We start from the raw sequence: 16,535 nt of genomic DNA on the forward strand, positions 1-16,535 counted from the left end.
TAATTTAAGGTATCGATGGGGAATGCCTAGTTGAGGCCCCAAGGTGTTGGGTTAGATCTTGTCCAACCTTTCAATGAGTTATCAGGGCAAAATTCGATTACTTCCCAAAACAAAAATCTAAGAGTGTGTTTGGATGAGGAAATTTAAAATTCTAAAGAATTTTAAATGCTGAGAATTTCAAATACTACAATTTAAATTTCTTCATTTTTTAAATTTTGTGTTTGGATAAAAATGGGAACACAATAATAAAAATAATTTCTGAAAATTGGAGTATAAATTAAGCAGTTACCTTCCCCGTCTCTCTCTCTCTCACTTAGGCGTCTTCAGCAATTAGCAGCAATCAAATCTGTAACCTTTCAGAACTCAAAACCCCCTTTCAAATTTCATCATGTCTGGCTATCTCCACCAGCCTCCCAGCTATAGCTACGGCGCGCCGCCGCCCGCTCAGCCCTACTCCGCCTCCCCTTCACCCAACCGTCTGCCCCCTACAACAAACCCCCGAAGAACGAGTCCCACTCCCACGGCGGCGAAAGCAGCGGCGGCTACCCGGCTCCGGCGTACGCGAGCCCGTTCGCGTCGCTGGTGCCATCGACGTTCCCTCCACGGACAGACCCTAACTTGGTGGCGTGCTTCCAGATGCATGAACGAACATTCAAACTTCTCGAAAATTCCACAACACTCTCGCATATAATCAAAATCAAAATCAAATCACTACAACAGACGAATCGAACATGAACATGAACATGAACGTGCTAAATGGCAAGTCGTATCGACAAATCGATTGAGTTGGAAATGGAAGATATTCGAATCCGCAACAACGGGGAAGCAAAAACGACACGTATCGGGAGAAGCTGTTGCACTATTGCAAGAGAGAGAATAGTGAGAGAATGAATATCCTGCAGCACAAAAGAATTTCAAATTCTTTTATAAAATGAAAGAATTTGAAATGCTAATATTTTAGTTAACTAAAATCCCTTATTAAAATACTTAAATTTCAATTTCTTTTCAAATTTTTATCCAAACATCTTATTTAATTGAAAAGTAATTAAAATCCTTTAAAAATTGAATTACCCTATTAAATTTCTCCATCCAAACATACTCTAAACCAAAATGACCAAGGGAATGATTATCATTATGACTTAGAACAATTATAGGGTTCAGACAAGAATAGAGAAAATGAATCTTTGTTCAAGGGAATTTCAAACAATACTTTGACAGCCTTAAGGCAACAAATGGATCATAACAATTATGATATGGTAAATATGCTATCACAATAAATCATGGCTGTGTTGAACCCTTTGGTCCAAACAACTAATGATAGTTTTAGGATGTTGGCAGAACAATGCTGGCATAACAATCATGATATGGTAAATATGTTACGCAACAAATCACAACTATGTTAAACCCTTTCGTACAAACCACTAATGATAGTTTTAGGATGTTGTCAGAACAAATGCTATCCCTCGAGCACAACCTCAAAATATGAATCCTGCACAAAATGCTACAACACTTGGGGGAATTCTTAACAATAACAAACAAGGTAAAGTTCTGGAGGAATAAATTGGTTCAAGGTTGTGATTCATTGTTGATCCTTGCTTTATTGAATATGCCTGAAGTAATGTTGAATGATATGGTTGAGTGTTATAAGGACCTAGAGGATGGCTGGCTAATTGATAAATTCAAAGATTATTTGCCATAGTCTTTTGTTAGTAGAATTGCATATCTAACTCCCCTTAAGGCTGGCTCGGGTCTGGATACTATAATCTGGAAAGGTGAAATTGATGGTTGCTTTTTGACTAAATCAGCTTATGACTTAGTTTGTCAACATCAAGCTGGAGCTGAGATTAACAATTTGAAGCTGGTGAATAGTGGCTAGGACTAGAGAGGATCAAAAGTTTCCTATGGAAAATCATTCATGAAAGCATTTTGACGAATGCCAAGAGGATGAGAATTGGCATAATTGTGACTAATTCTTGTTATACATGTCACCAAGAGGAGGAGTCTTTTTTGCATTTGTTTCAAGACTGTAGTGCTAGCAAGCATTTTTGGCATCATTTTAAATGGAACTAGCAAGGTAGTGAATTCTTCTCGAGTATGATTTGGAGGAATTGGTTGGAGTTGAATTTATCATATTCGAGTATGATCTGGAACCATCATTGGAATACACTGTTTGGCTTCATTTTGGATATGATTTGGTGGAGATTGAATAGAGTTGTCCATGCTCAAGAATATTGGTCCAACACTAATATTATCCATAAAACATGTTTTCCTGCGAAGGCCTATAGGAGAAACATTGAGCTGTTAAAAATTCTTCCTCAACATTGTGTGAATTCTGCTAGGCAGGACACTATTTTCTGGAGCTCTCTGCAACCTGGTCAGCTCGCTATTAGTTGTGATGCAACAATGTCATATATTGGGAGTATAGCTGGTTGTGGTGGAGTGGTTAGAAACCATACTGGAAGGTATTTGTGTGGCTTCCAATCTAATATTGGAGAATGATTAGTGCTCCAAGTTGAATTGATTGCTATTTTGTTTGGATTGAAGCTTGTGTGGGCGAATGGCTTTAACTGCACTTGGATTGGTTCTGATTCAAGTAATGTAATTAACCTTCTTGAGGTTTGATGTGATATGAATCATCCTTGCATTGAAGTGATTCAGGAAATTCTAGTAGTGTTTCATTGTGTTGGCAATGTCACTTGGAATCATGTGTCGTGAGAAGGAAATGAAGCTGCAAGCACTGTGGCAAAGGAAGCTTTGAGCAATTCTTCCAAGTTTACTATTTCGCAAAGTGGGTCACAACGCGATGGGCGAAATAAAAAGATAAAAAAAATGGTTTCCAAAAAAATGAAAAACTTGGAAAGTCGTCACCAACGTTTATTTAAGGAAAACATCAAGAAAACAAAAAAAAAGATAAGGAATGGTCTACCGTTTGAGAAAAAGAATTCGGGAGTCATTTACACACAGGAAAGATGTTAGCACCCCACGCGTCCGTCATGAAAACATGAATTATATTTTGTTATATTATTTTTTTATTTAAAAAAGGAAATAAAATTTTTATTTTATTTTTTTAAAAAGGATTTTATTTTTTGTTTTTTTTTCGACAAGGGATTTGCCCTCGCTTTTACGTATCCCTAGGTACAATGAGGAAACCACACTTACCTAGTTCTTTGTAGAAAAAGAAGTTGTATGTTCAATTGATTTTATTTTGAAAGGTTTTGGTTTTGTGATAAAATTTGTGAAGTCAAGCAAGTCAGAGACCTAGCATGACATTCACAAAATTTACTGACACTTTATTGAAACACTGCCAAACAAGTCGGAGACCCTCATGAAGTGCATGGAAAAAGGAGAATTAAGTGATCATTTATTTGAGAATTTTATCCTTTTTAGAAAAGACTTCAGTTTTGTGGTAAAATTTGTGAACTCAAGCAAGTCAGAGACCCAACATGTCATTAACAAAATTTATTCACACGTTATTGAAACACCACCAAGCAAGTCGGAGACCCAGCATGAAGTGCATGGAAAAAGGAGAATTGAGTGATCATTTATTTGAGAATTTTATATTTCTTAGAAAAGGCTTTAGTTTTGTGGTAAACTTTGTGAATTCAAGCAAATCGGAGACCCAACATGTCATTCACAAAATTTACTCACGCGTTATTGAAACATCAACAAGCAAGTCGGAGACCCAACATGGAGTGCATAGAGCATAAGCTTGCACTAAAGAATGCTAATGTAGATTTGCAAAATAAATAAATAACTGACATAGTGATAGGAAATCGAATAAATAGAATGAGAATAGAAATGGATAGAATAGAAGTGAGGAGTACACTTAGTAATAAAGGATGTGGGATTGAAACGTGGGAAAAATAAGATGCATAATGAGATATTTATAATGTATTATTAATTAAACTAACTAGCTAGGCAATGATAAAAAAAGAAAATCACATTGAAGTATAAACGATAGAGACAATAAAGAAATACAATAAAATAAAGAGCTATTCACTAATATGTATAATTATTTTTATTTTTTTATTTCTTTTTCTTTTTTTTTCTTTGTTTTCTTTTTTTTGTTTTTTGTTTTTGTTTCTTTTTGCTTTTTTTGTCAAAGTCAAAGGATTGACTTTGACTTAGTCAACACTGTTAGACAAGTGGCCTCAGATATCTTAAGAAGGGGGGGTTGAATTAAGATATTCCAAACTATTTCCCCTAATTAAAAATCTATTTCACTTTTTACTCAAGTTATGAATTCCCTTAATGACAATCTTCTTAAATATTAATTCAAATGAAACAATTTGAATATGAATATAAAGCAATAATAAATAAAGGAGATTAAGGGAAGAGAAAATGCAAACTCAGTTTTATACTGGTTCGGCCACACCCTTGTGCCTACGTCCAGTCCCCAAGCAACCCGCTTGAGAGTTCCACTATCTTGTAAATTCCTTTTACAAGTTCTAAACACACAAGGACAATCCTTCCTTTGTGTTTAGAATTCCTTTACAACAAGAGACTCACAGTCTCTTAATCCCTTAGAGAATGAGAAGAAGAAGAAGAACAAATCTCTCTAGAAAGAGATGGATTTTACAGATTGAGCACTCAAATAATTCCTTAATGAATTGCAATTGAATTAGCCAAGGAATTCTTAAGAGGATAAAAATGAATTTTCTCTTTGAGAGGATAAACACTTGTTGTTCTGAAAATCTCTTGGCAATTTCGTGTTTAAGTCACATATATATAGACCATTGGTGGTCATGAATAAAGCCTTTGAAAAGTTGTGACTCTTGAAATTATTTTTTTGAAAATCCTGTCTGGTAATCGATTACAGTAATTGTGTAATCGATTACAGCTTTTAAAATTTGAATTAAAACGTTTACTAACTGCTGGTAATCGATTACCAAAATTGTGTAATCGATTACACAGTCTAAAATTTCGAATTCAAATTTTTGTAGCTGTTATAAAACGTATTTGGCCACTGGTAATCGATTACATCCTTTGGTAATCGATTACCAGAGAGTAAAACCTTTGAGAAACACTTTTTTAATTTAAATCACTTGGCCAAACCTTTGCTAATTCAATTAGGAATTCCCTTCCTAATATTCTAGTGATCATCTTGATGTTGTGACTTGTAATCTTGAAGTATTGTCTAGAATTTTAATCTTGAAAAGCCCATTTGCATCAATTGCAACACATCATCATGATCATCATCAAAAACATCAAAGGCAATTGCATCTACAATCTCCCCCTTTTTGATGATGACAATACAATACCTGAAATCAAGATTCAAGCAAGAAACAAACAATTGTATATAGATAAAATGTGCATGCGTTTACTCCCCCTATATTTCTGAATTCATGATCACTTGATTTCTAAGTTTGTTAAGCTTTTTCTTAAGCTTTTTCTACAACCTTTTCTCCCCCTTTGGCAACATCAAAAAGCCAAAGAACTCGGAAATCCAGACATATATAACAATGGAGTAGAAAGATATAGATATCAGAGTATAAAACACAATAAGCCAAACTCACAAAGAAGAAGTAATCAAACCAGAATCCAAATAAGTTAAAATGTCAACAACCACAAAACATCCAAGAATGAAATTTAAAAAACCACAAGATAAATAAGCAAAGTACTTAGCAAAATAGTGTAAATTCTAAGAAACTAAAAGCCAAAATACACGGCTTATAAAAGACATATAATCAGAAACTAAAATCTAAGAAGACGGAGGTGGTGGTGGAAGATCGAAACTCTGACGAATGTATCCGACATCCTCTTCAAGCTGTGTAAGGCGAATGTCCATACCGGCAAAGCGTGAATCTAATGAGTCGAAGCGGTCACCAACATAAGAACGAAGACCCCGTAATTCGGAGAGGACTTCATTCATGAGTGCGGAATCTTCACGTTGAGGGGGAGGTGAAGGAGTACGTTCATCTTGAGGAGGGAGTGCATCCTTCTTCAGCCATTGTCCATTCCGATCTTTACGATACCCAAAGGAGGTCACTGCACCAGCACCAATTGCAAAAGAACGCTTGACTTGAACAAAGGGTTCATCATCAAGCGGAATTTGAAAATGACGCAAAAATAGAGTAATCAATTGTGGATAAGGAAGAGGTGCATTGGCCCGTAATGCCTTATGCATTCGGTACTGAACCAAATGGGCCCAGTCGATCTGACGACCGGTAAGAAAAGCCCACATAAGAATCAAATCCTCCTCAGAGGCTTGTGCTAAATTTGAAGACCGAGGAAGCAAAATTCTAACAATGATATAATGCATGATGCGATTATCAAAAGTTAATGACCCGGCCAACAATCTACCGGTCATTTCAGCTTGATCATTGCAGACCATGCGACGAGCATCATGACTCGAATAATCGAATTTCCAGTCATCAACAATGGTGCCCTCAAAAGGTGCACCTTGACTGGGTAAATGAGTCAAACAAAAGAATAGTGACTGATCAATGACCATAGAAGTACCATGCACCTCAGACATAATAATACCATCCTGAATTTTTAAATTGCAGTAGAAGACCTTTACAAGTTCAGGATAATATGGCAATTTTAATGACATGAAATCAACAAGACCAGAATTTTGAAACACTTGATAATAATCAAACGTTTCATCATTAAAGAATTCTACGTCTAGGTACTTAGGGTCTAAGATTATTCTAGAAGAAAACTGAGAAAGGTACCGTAGACGCTGATCATCGGATGAAAACAGTGTTGATGATCTTGGAGATGACAAAGAAGGAGGAATAGGTGCTGTGGGTGCTCCGGATGGGCCGTGGCGGCGATGGGCAGCAGCGGTAGCGGTGGAGGATGATCCCTTTCTCTTCTTTGATGGCTCTGCCATTTGATGAAGTTTTCTGGATTTTGATCGGTGGAAGTGAAAGAGGAGTGAAAAAGAGGAAGATTGGGCTTTACGGGACGTGATTTGGTGAAGAATTGAGTGAGAATCGAAGGTTTGAAGTTCTAGGTATGGAGGAAAACGTGGAGGATGCTTTGGCTGCGCAGCAGCTCTGATTTCGTGAGTATTTATAGAAGATGACGCATTGTAATCGATTACAGGTATTGGTAATCGATTACATGCCCAATAAGCCTTCTGGTAATCGATTACAGGATGTTGTAATCGATTACAGGCTGCCTGTTCATGTGTAATCGATTACACTGGATGGTAATCGATTACCAGAGCCTATCCTAGGCTAGTTTCTTAAGAGAATATTCATGTTTATGCTCAAATACATCCTATATGACTAATTTTCACTACTAATACACTAAATTCAATCATTCAATTATTATATACACAAGAAATCATAAATTCTATCATAAAAACAAGAATTCAAACAAGATCAAACAAAATAATCTGCAATCAAAAGGTAAAAGTAAATCAACCAATCAATCAACCAATCAATCCCTATTTTTCTAAATCTCTTACATCTAAGAGACCTAATTCTCTTCTAATAGAGAAGAACACTTCCTTGGGGAGAGGTTTAGTGAAAATATCAGCAAGTTGATTCTTAGTATCAACAAATTCTAATACACAATCTCCCTTTAGGACATGATCTCTAAGAAAGTGGTGTCTAATCTCTATATGTTTAGTTCTAGAGTGTTGAACTGGGTTTTTGGATAGATTTATGGCACTAGTATTATCACACTTAATAGGTATGCGATCAAGAATGATGCCATAGTCAGATAATTGTTGCTTCATCCATAAAATCTGTGCACAACAACTACCGGCAGAGATATACTCCGCTTCAGCAGTAGATAAAGCAACACTGTTTTGTTTCTTACTATGCCATGAGACAAGAGCCGATCCAATAAATTGACAAGTTCCACTTGTACTTTTTCTATCAGTTTTAGATCCGGCAAAATCAGAATCAGAATATCCTATTAAGTTACATGTTGAATTCTTAGGATACCATAATCCTAAATTGATTGTTCCTAATAGATATCTCATGATTCTCTTTACTGCACTTAAATGTGATTGTTTGGGGTTGGATTGAAACCTAGCACACATGCATACACTAAACATAATATCAGGTCTACTAGCAGATAAATAAAGAAGAGATCCGATCATACCTCGATATAGTTTTATGTCTATAAACTGACCAGATTCATCTTTATCTAAGTAACAATTAGTGCTCATCGGTGTAGACATGTGTTTTGCACTATCCATCCCAAATCTTTTGATCAATTCCTTGCAGTATTTGGATTGATTGATGAATATACCTTCTTGAGTTTGCTTGATTTGTAATCCCAGAAAGTACTTTAGTTCTCCCATCATTGACATTTCAAATTCACTTTGCATATCAAGGGAAAACTCCTTGCACAATGAATCATTAGTGGATCCAAAAATTATATCATCAACATATATTTGAACCAACAAAATATCATTATGCTTTCTCTTTATGAACAATGTGGTATCCACTTTACCTCTGGAGAAATCTTTTTCTAGAAGAAAATTGCTTAAGCGTTCATACCACGCCCTAGGGGCTTGTTTCAAACCATAAAGAGCCTTTTGTAATTTATAAACATGGTTTGGTTTATCCGGAATTTCAAAACCAGGGGGTTGTTCAACATATACCTCTTCTTGAATTAAACCATTTAGAAAGGCACTCTTAACATCCATTTGATAAAGTTTAAAGTCCATTATGGATGCATATGCCAAAAGCATTCTAATGGCTTCTAATCTTGCAACAGGAGCATATGTTTCTTCGTAGTCTATTCCCTCTTCTTGATTATACCCTTTTGCTACTAACCTTGCTTTATTTCTAATAATTATACCATGTTCATCTAATTTATTTCTAAAAACCCATTTTGTTCCTATGACAGGATAATTTTCAGGTTTTTCTACTAATTTCCACACATTGTTTCTTTCAAATTGGTTTAGTTCTTCTTGCATGGCAATGATCCAATTATCATCTATTATGGCTTCTTTTATATTTTTAGGTTCAATCATGGATACAAAAGCCATATTATTGCATAAATCTTTAAGAGAGTGTCTAGTTGTTACCCCTTTTGAGATATCACCAATAATGTTGTCGAGGGGATGATCTCTTGAAACTTTCCATTCTCTTGGAAGTTCATCATTGGATTTGACTTCTTCTGGAGGATCTTCATTGTTTCCTTTATCATTTCCTTTGGAATTTTGTTCATGAATGTTCAAATGTTCTAAAGAATCTGCAATGTCATCTAGCATATTCTTTCTTGACAATATAGCATTAGATTCATCAAAGGTAACATGAATGGATTCCTCGATATTCATAGTTCTCTTATTATATATCCTATATGCTTTGCTTTGTAAAGAATATCCAAGAAAAATGCCTTCATCAGATTTTGCATCGAATTTTCCTAGATTATCTTTACCATTATTAAGTACAAAGCATTTTCAACCAAAAACATGTAGATGAGAGATATTAGGTTTTCTACCATTAAATAACTCATATGGGGTTTTCTTTAAAATAGGTCTTATCAAGGCCCTATTCATGATGTAACATGCAGTATTGACAGCTTCAGCCCAAAAATACTTTGGAAGAGAAGTATCATTTAATAATGTTCTTGCAATTTCTTCCAATGACCTATTTTTCCTCTCAACAACTCCATTTTGTTGAGGGGTTCTTGGTGCAGAAAAATTATGTTCAATACCATGTTCATCACAAAATAATTCAAAATCTTTATTTTCAAATTCACCCCTATGATCACTTCTAATGGATGCAATCTTGAGATTTTTCTTGTTTTGTATGACTTTAGCAAGTTTCCTAAATGCTTGGAATGAATCACTTTTATGTGTAATAAATAATGTCCAAGTATATCTAGAGAAATCATCAACTATAACTAGAGCATAGTAATTTCCTCCAAAACTCATGGTTCTAGATGGACCAAATAGATCCATATGCAATAATTGTAATGGTCGAGTGGTTGAAACAACATTTTTAGGTTTGAATGAGACTCTTGTTTGTTTGCCCTTTTGACATGCATCGCATAGTTTATCTTTTTCAAATTTCAATTTAGGCAAACCAACTACTAAATCTTTTGAAATTAATTTATTTAAGTGATCCATGTTTATGTGAGCAATTCTTTTATGCCATAACCATGGATCATCATCTTTACTAAGAAAACAATGATTGTTTTCTTGTTTTATGCTTAAGTCTATCATGTAAACATTATTGACTCTATGTCCTACATGCTTTATATTAATGTCACGCTTATGTTCTATAAGACATTTCTGAGAATCAAATGATACCAGATAGCCTTTGTCACATAGTTGGCTAACGCTAAGCAGGCTGTGCTTAAGGCCTTCAACAAGTAGAACATTTTCAATGGAGTTTGAAGAATTTGTACCTATTTTACCCACTCCAAGAATTCTACCTTTGTTATTGTCACCATATGTTACATGCCCGCTTTTCTTTGGAGATATATGTGTAAAATTTGATGCATCTCCAGTCATATGTTTTGAGCATCCGCTATCTATGTACCACTTCTTTCTCAAAGATACCTGCATAATCAAGTTTTTGACTTAGGTACCCAAATTTTATTGGGTCCTTGCATGTTAGTATAAACTGAGGATCCTTTTGGGACCCATATCATTTTAATGTTACTGTAATTTTTCTTGAAGTAGCAAGTTGATATGCCATGTCCTCTTCTTCCACAGTAAAAACAAGTGATAGAATTAGAATTACATTTTTGTGTGGAAGTGGAAAAGTTTTTATGAACCTTTTGTTGTTTTTCAGATTTATACCCTAGTCCATTTTTATTAGACACATATCTTTGTTTACTTAATATAACATCTAAATTATTTCTACTATATGAAAATTTTGCAAGTGAATTTTTCAACTCTTTAATTTCTTTTACATATTTATCACAACAACTACAAGAATCTTTTATTTTCTTGTCATTAATAATGGAGATATTAACTTTTTCATTTGTTTTAGAGATTGAGACTTCATTTCTAAGAAGATCTAATTCTTTGTTTAATTTCAAAATTTCATTTTCTAAATTTGAAATTGTTTTCTTTGATGATGAAACTAATTTTGCAAGTTTAATTGATTCTTTATGCAAATCAGCAAATGCATCTTGCAATTCATCAAAAGAAATAGATAAGTTGTTTGAAGATGTTACCTCTTCATCACTTTCGTAACTTTTGGCCATAAGGCAGAGATTTATCTCTTCGTTTTCAGAATCTTCAGAGGATTCCAAATCATTTTCATCCCATGTGATGTATGCTTTCTTCAGTTTCTTTTCACTATGATTTTTCTTTTCAGATTTTTCCATCTTTTTCTTGAAGATGGGACAATCAACCCTCAGATGTCCAGGTTGATTGCATTCAAAGCATTTTAGAGTAGAGGATGAATTTTCTGTCCTTCTCTTTGATTTAAAATTTGGTCGCCTCTGATTTCCTCTTACTTTAAGAAACTTGTTGAATCTTTTTACAAAGAGACTTAGATCATCATCATCATCTGGATCATTATCCTGATCACTTTCTTCTTGAATTGAGGATGATGCTTTAAGAGCAATTCCTTTCTTTTTCTTGTCATTTTCTTCATTTTGGTGCAATCTCAACAGTTCCATCTCGTGTTCCTGCAACTTTCCAAATAAAGTGGCAAGAGACATGTTACACAAATCTCTTGAAACAACCCTAGATGACCTAGCTCCGCAAATGGCACCGCAATAGGAGAATGTCTTGTAAATAAGATTTTCATTTTATTTCAAATTTTGTAAAAATGGGCTAGGCCTAAAACAGTAAAGGGGTGCATGTATTAACCCATGTGGTGTAAACAACAATTGTTTTTTTTTTGTTTTTACATTGGGTTGGAACAGGGTCAGGGTGACCCGACCCAACCTGCATTCAGGCATCAGGGTTGAAACAACCCTAGATGACCTAGCTCCGCAAATGGCACCGCAATAGGAGAAGCCACCACAGAGAGTGGCGTGCCTCCCCGGCGCCACTAGTACATGGCGTCGTGATGCAAGGCCGCCACGGGGACGATGATGGCACAGAAGTGGCCTATGGTGGTGGCATGCTAGCTTCATCGGAAAATGAAAGAAGGAAGAAGAAGAAAAAAAGAAGGATGACAGAATGCGAAAACACCATGAAAAGAACAATATCATCATGTACAGATCTCGTCGGCGACCATGGAGCTCACTGGTGAGACGAACAATGAGGCTTTGTAGGAGAAGAAGAAGAAAAACGGAGAAGAGGAAGAAGAAGAGTGAAATAGGGAGAAGAAACATGAGAGAGTGAGCGAATGAGGGATTACCTGGTGACCCCTCTCTCTTCTCTGACGTCGTGGCCAAATGGTACGATGTAATTAGTCTGTTTGCCTTCCTCGGGATCCGAAATGCTCTATCCTATGTGCATTAATTTTCAGAGACCTTTCTTTTTTCGCTTTTTATGCACTGGTGACTCTCTTGATCTAATGGGCTCTTAAAAGAGAGCCCTAAGTTACAAAGTATTTTTTTATTGTTTTCTCTCGTTTTTCTTTTTTTTTTCCTTTTAATGTTTTCTTTCTTTCTTTTTCTACTGTTCTTTCTTCTTTTTCTTTTTTTTTTCTTTATTCTTTCTTTTTATTTATAGGATTTTTTTTCTGTTCTTCTTTTTTCCACATTTTTTTGCACGTTTTCTTTCTTTTTTTCTTCTTTTCTTGTCTTTTTTTTTTCATTTTTTATACATTTTCTTTTTTTTCTTTTTTTTTACCCGGACAAAATTAGGGTCTAACAGCTGTCCCTCTTTACTTATCTTTTATTGAAAGTAAAAGATGAGTAAAAACAAATACATTAATTCCGTTCGAATGATTCTTCGAAAGATCACAACATGAGAATGAAGAATCTTTAGAAAAAAAGGAATTGGTGTACCAACAAAATAAAGAACTTTGAGTTCAACGACAAGGCAGGGAAACAAGTCTCACGAAATAAAAAGTGTAGGAGTTTGAGTTCTATGAAACATAAAGCAGAGGATGTTGAATCCTATGAAATATAAAGCTAGAGGATGTTGGGTCCTATGAAACATAAAGGCAAAGGACATTGAGTCCTATGAATCATAAAGCAAAAGACGTTGAGTCCTATGAAAACAAAGAGCAAAGGACATTGAGTCCTATGAAACAAAGGCAGAGGGTGTTGAGTCCTATGAGAACATAAAGATAAAGAACGTTGACTCCTATGAAAACACAAAGACAGAGGACGTTGAGACCTATGAAACATAAAAATAGAGGTCGTTGAGTCCTATGAAAACATAAAGACAGAGGACGTTGAGTCCTATGAAACATAAAGACAGAGGTCATGGAGTCCTATGAAAACAAAAAGCAAAGGATGTTAAGTCCTATGAAACATTAAGGCAAAGGACGTTGAGTCCTATGAGAACATAAAGACAAAGGATGTTGAGTACTATGAAATATAAAGGTGAGGACATTGAGTCCTATGGAAATATAAAGACAAAGGACATTGAGTCCTATGAAACATAAAGATGAGGACATTGAGTCCAATGAAAACAAAAGGCAAAGGACGTTGAGTCCTGTGAAACATAAAGACAGAGGACGTTGAGTCCTATAAAACATAAAGCAAAGGACGCTGAGTCCTGTGAAACTTAAAGGTGAGGATGTTGAGTCCTATGAAAACCAAAGGCAAAGGACGTTGAGTCTTTTGAAACATAAAGGCAAAGGTCTTTGAGTCCTGTGAAACATTAAGGCGAGGACGTTGAGTCCTATGAAACATAAAGCAAAGGACGTTGAATCCTATGAAACAAAAAGCAAATGGCATTTAGTCCTGTGAAACTTAAAGGCAAGAACATTGAGTCCTATGAAAAATGTAACAGTCATCACTTTACTTCCTTTAAATAAATAAATAATATAAGATTAGGTCATCAATTCCCTCATTGTATAAATTAACTTTTAACCTAGATAAGCTTTTACAAAAACACATTTTGTTCTTTTTTTTTCTTCTGACGCACAAGAACCCTAACAGAGCAACCAGAGGAGGAGCTCTAGAGAGCACCAGAAATGCCATCATTGCTAACAGAGAACGCTTGAGCGACTACCTCGAGGTAAGGGATGAGTTACTCACGCTTGGGGATTAGAATGAACATGTGTAAGAATCCTTAGAGAATCAATTTTTGGGTCATTTTGGGTTATTTTATGAAATGCAATTCTATTCTTATGTTTTAAATCACAGATTGATGGTGTTTGACAGATTGATTGTATTTTATGAAATTTATGTGTTTCTGTGTTGAGTAGAAATCCTTAAAAAAATTGGGTATTTTTCTAGTTGATGGTTAAGCAAGGAAGAATTTACCGTAAGAGAAGTGTGTTCTTTTCATTCCTTTACTGTATGATTTTGTTTAGATGCTTATCATCTTTTATCATCTTGTGATTAATTTTCCATAATGATGGTGCAGTACTCAGAATCAAGGTGTTGTTTCTCATTGTTGGATTTCCATGGCTTCGTTGAAATCCATTTAGGATATATGTATAAATCTATATAAGCTTTTGGTTGTTATTTATATATATATTATACATATATTTTTTGTATCTAAGGATATATTTATATTTATTGATATTTTTTTAATATAAATATATTCAACGTTTAAATTAATATATATATATATATATATATATATTATTAATAGGTTTACATTAATATTCTAATATATTTATGTTAACGTATGTTTACGTTAATATATATTGAATATACTTACGTTGATATAATTATGTTTAATGTTTTTAATTTTTACGTTAATGTTTTAATATAATTGATGTTTCTAAGGTTTACGTGTGTGTGTGTGTGTATATATATATATATATATATATATACATGATGTAAGCTTCATTGGAGCTTGTAGGCCTAAGATCTTCTTCATCAATGGATTTCTTTGTTTCTTGAAAGATGAATGGCAGCGGAATGGAGAAGGAAGAGAGAGAGAAGACGCCACTTCAAGGAGAAGATGAGTCTAGAAGAAGCTCACCACCATAGGAGACTATGGATAAGAGTTTGGAGGAAGAAAGAGATGAATGAAGGGAGAGGGAGAGAAGAACACAAAATTTTGTGCTCTAAGAGAGCTCTGAAATCTGAAGTTTAATTTTCAAATGATCAAAGTTTCAAAAATGCACACACATAGCCTCTATTTATAGCTTAAGTGTCACACAAAATTGGAGGAAAATTTGAATTTCTATTGAAATTTCACTTGAATTTGAAATTGAATTTGTGGAGCCAAATTTTGGAGCAAAAATTTCACTAATTATGATTAGTGAATTTCAGATATGGTTCAGCCCACTAATCTAAGATCAAGTCCAAGATTCTCCACTAAGTGTGCTTAAGTGTCATGAAGCATGTAAAGCATGAAGGACATGCACAAAGTGTGACTAAATGATGTGGCAATGGGGTGTAGCAAGCAAATGCTCACTTCCCCCTCTAAAATTTAATTGGATTGGGCTTCTACCAATTCAATTAAATTTATTTTCCAACACACACATCAAATATTCACTTAGTGCATGTGAAATTACAAAACTATCTCTAATACAAAAACTAGTCTAGGTGCCCTAAAATACAAGGGCTGAAAAATCCTATATTTCTAGGGTACCCTACCTACATTATGAAACCCTAAATACAAGGACCAAATATAATGACATCCTAATCTAATATGTACAAAGATAATTGGACCCAACCTTGGCCCACGGGCTCAGAAATCTACCCTAAGGTTCATGAGAATCCTAGGGCCTTCTGCTGTAGCCCAATCCTCTTGGAGCCTCTTGCTCATGGCTCTAGGGACTGGTCCCTTCCTAGGGAGGATTGAATCATCCCCTCCCCCTTGAAGAGGATTTGACCTCAAATTTGTTAGTTCCTCCTCCTCAATATCAGCTCCACCTGCAAAAGGAATTAAATTAGAAATGTTAAAAGTGGTGCTGACTCCATACTCTTCTGGGAGGTCCAACCTATAGGCATTGTTATTGATCCTCTCCAAAACCTGGAAAGGTCCATTCCCTCTAGGGCTAAGCTTGAATTTCCTTTTAGTAGGGAATCTATCCTTCCTAAGAAGGAGCCAAACCCAGTCACCCTCATTAAGAATTAGCTTTTTTCTTCCTCTATTGCCTTTAGTTGAATACACCTTTGTTTGGTTCTCTATTTAGTTCTTAACCCTCTCATGCAACTTCTTTACAAACTCTAACCAAAATTCCCCTTCTTTATGTATAAAAGAAGTGTCTAGTGGAAAGGGAATAAGGTCTAACGCTGTTAGGGGATTGAACCCATAGACAACATCAAAAGGGGATTGCTTGGTGGTTCTATGAACCCCCCTGTTGTAGGCAAATTCTGCATGAGGAAGATACTCATCCCAAGACTTATGGTTGCCTTTTAGAAGAGCCCTTAAAAGGGTGGATACAGACCTATTCACTACCTCTGTTTGCCCATCAGTTTGTGGATGACAAGTGGTAGAGAAAAGAAGTTTAGTTCCTAGCTTAGGCCATAAGGATTTCCAGAAGTGGCTAAGGAACTTAGCATCTCTATCTGACACAATGGTCCTAGGCAAACCATGGAGTCTCACAACTTCCCTGAAAAAGAGTTTT

This window comes from Glycine max, chromosome 6 (genome assembly GCF_000004515.6).
Source record: "Glycine max cultivar Williams 82 chromosome 6, Glycine_max_v4.0, whole genome shotgun sequence".
Taxonomy (NCBI): Eukaryota; Viridiplantae; Streptophyta; class Magnoliopsida; order Fabales; family Fabaceae; genus Glycine; species Glycine max.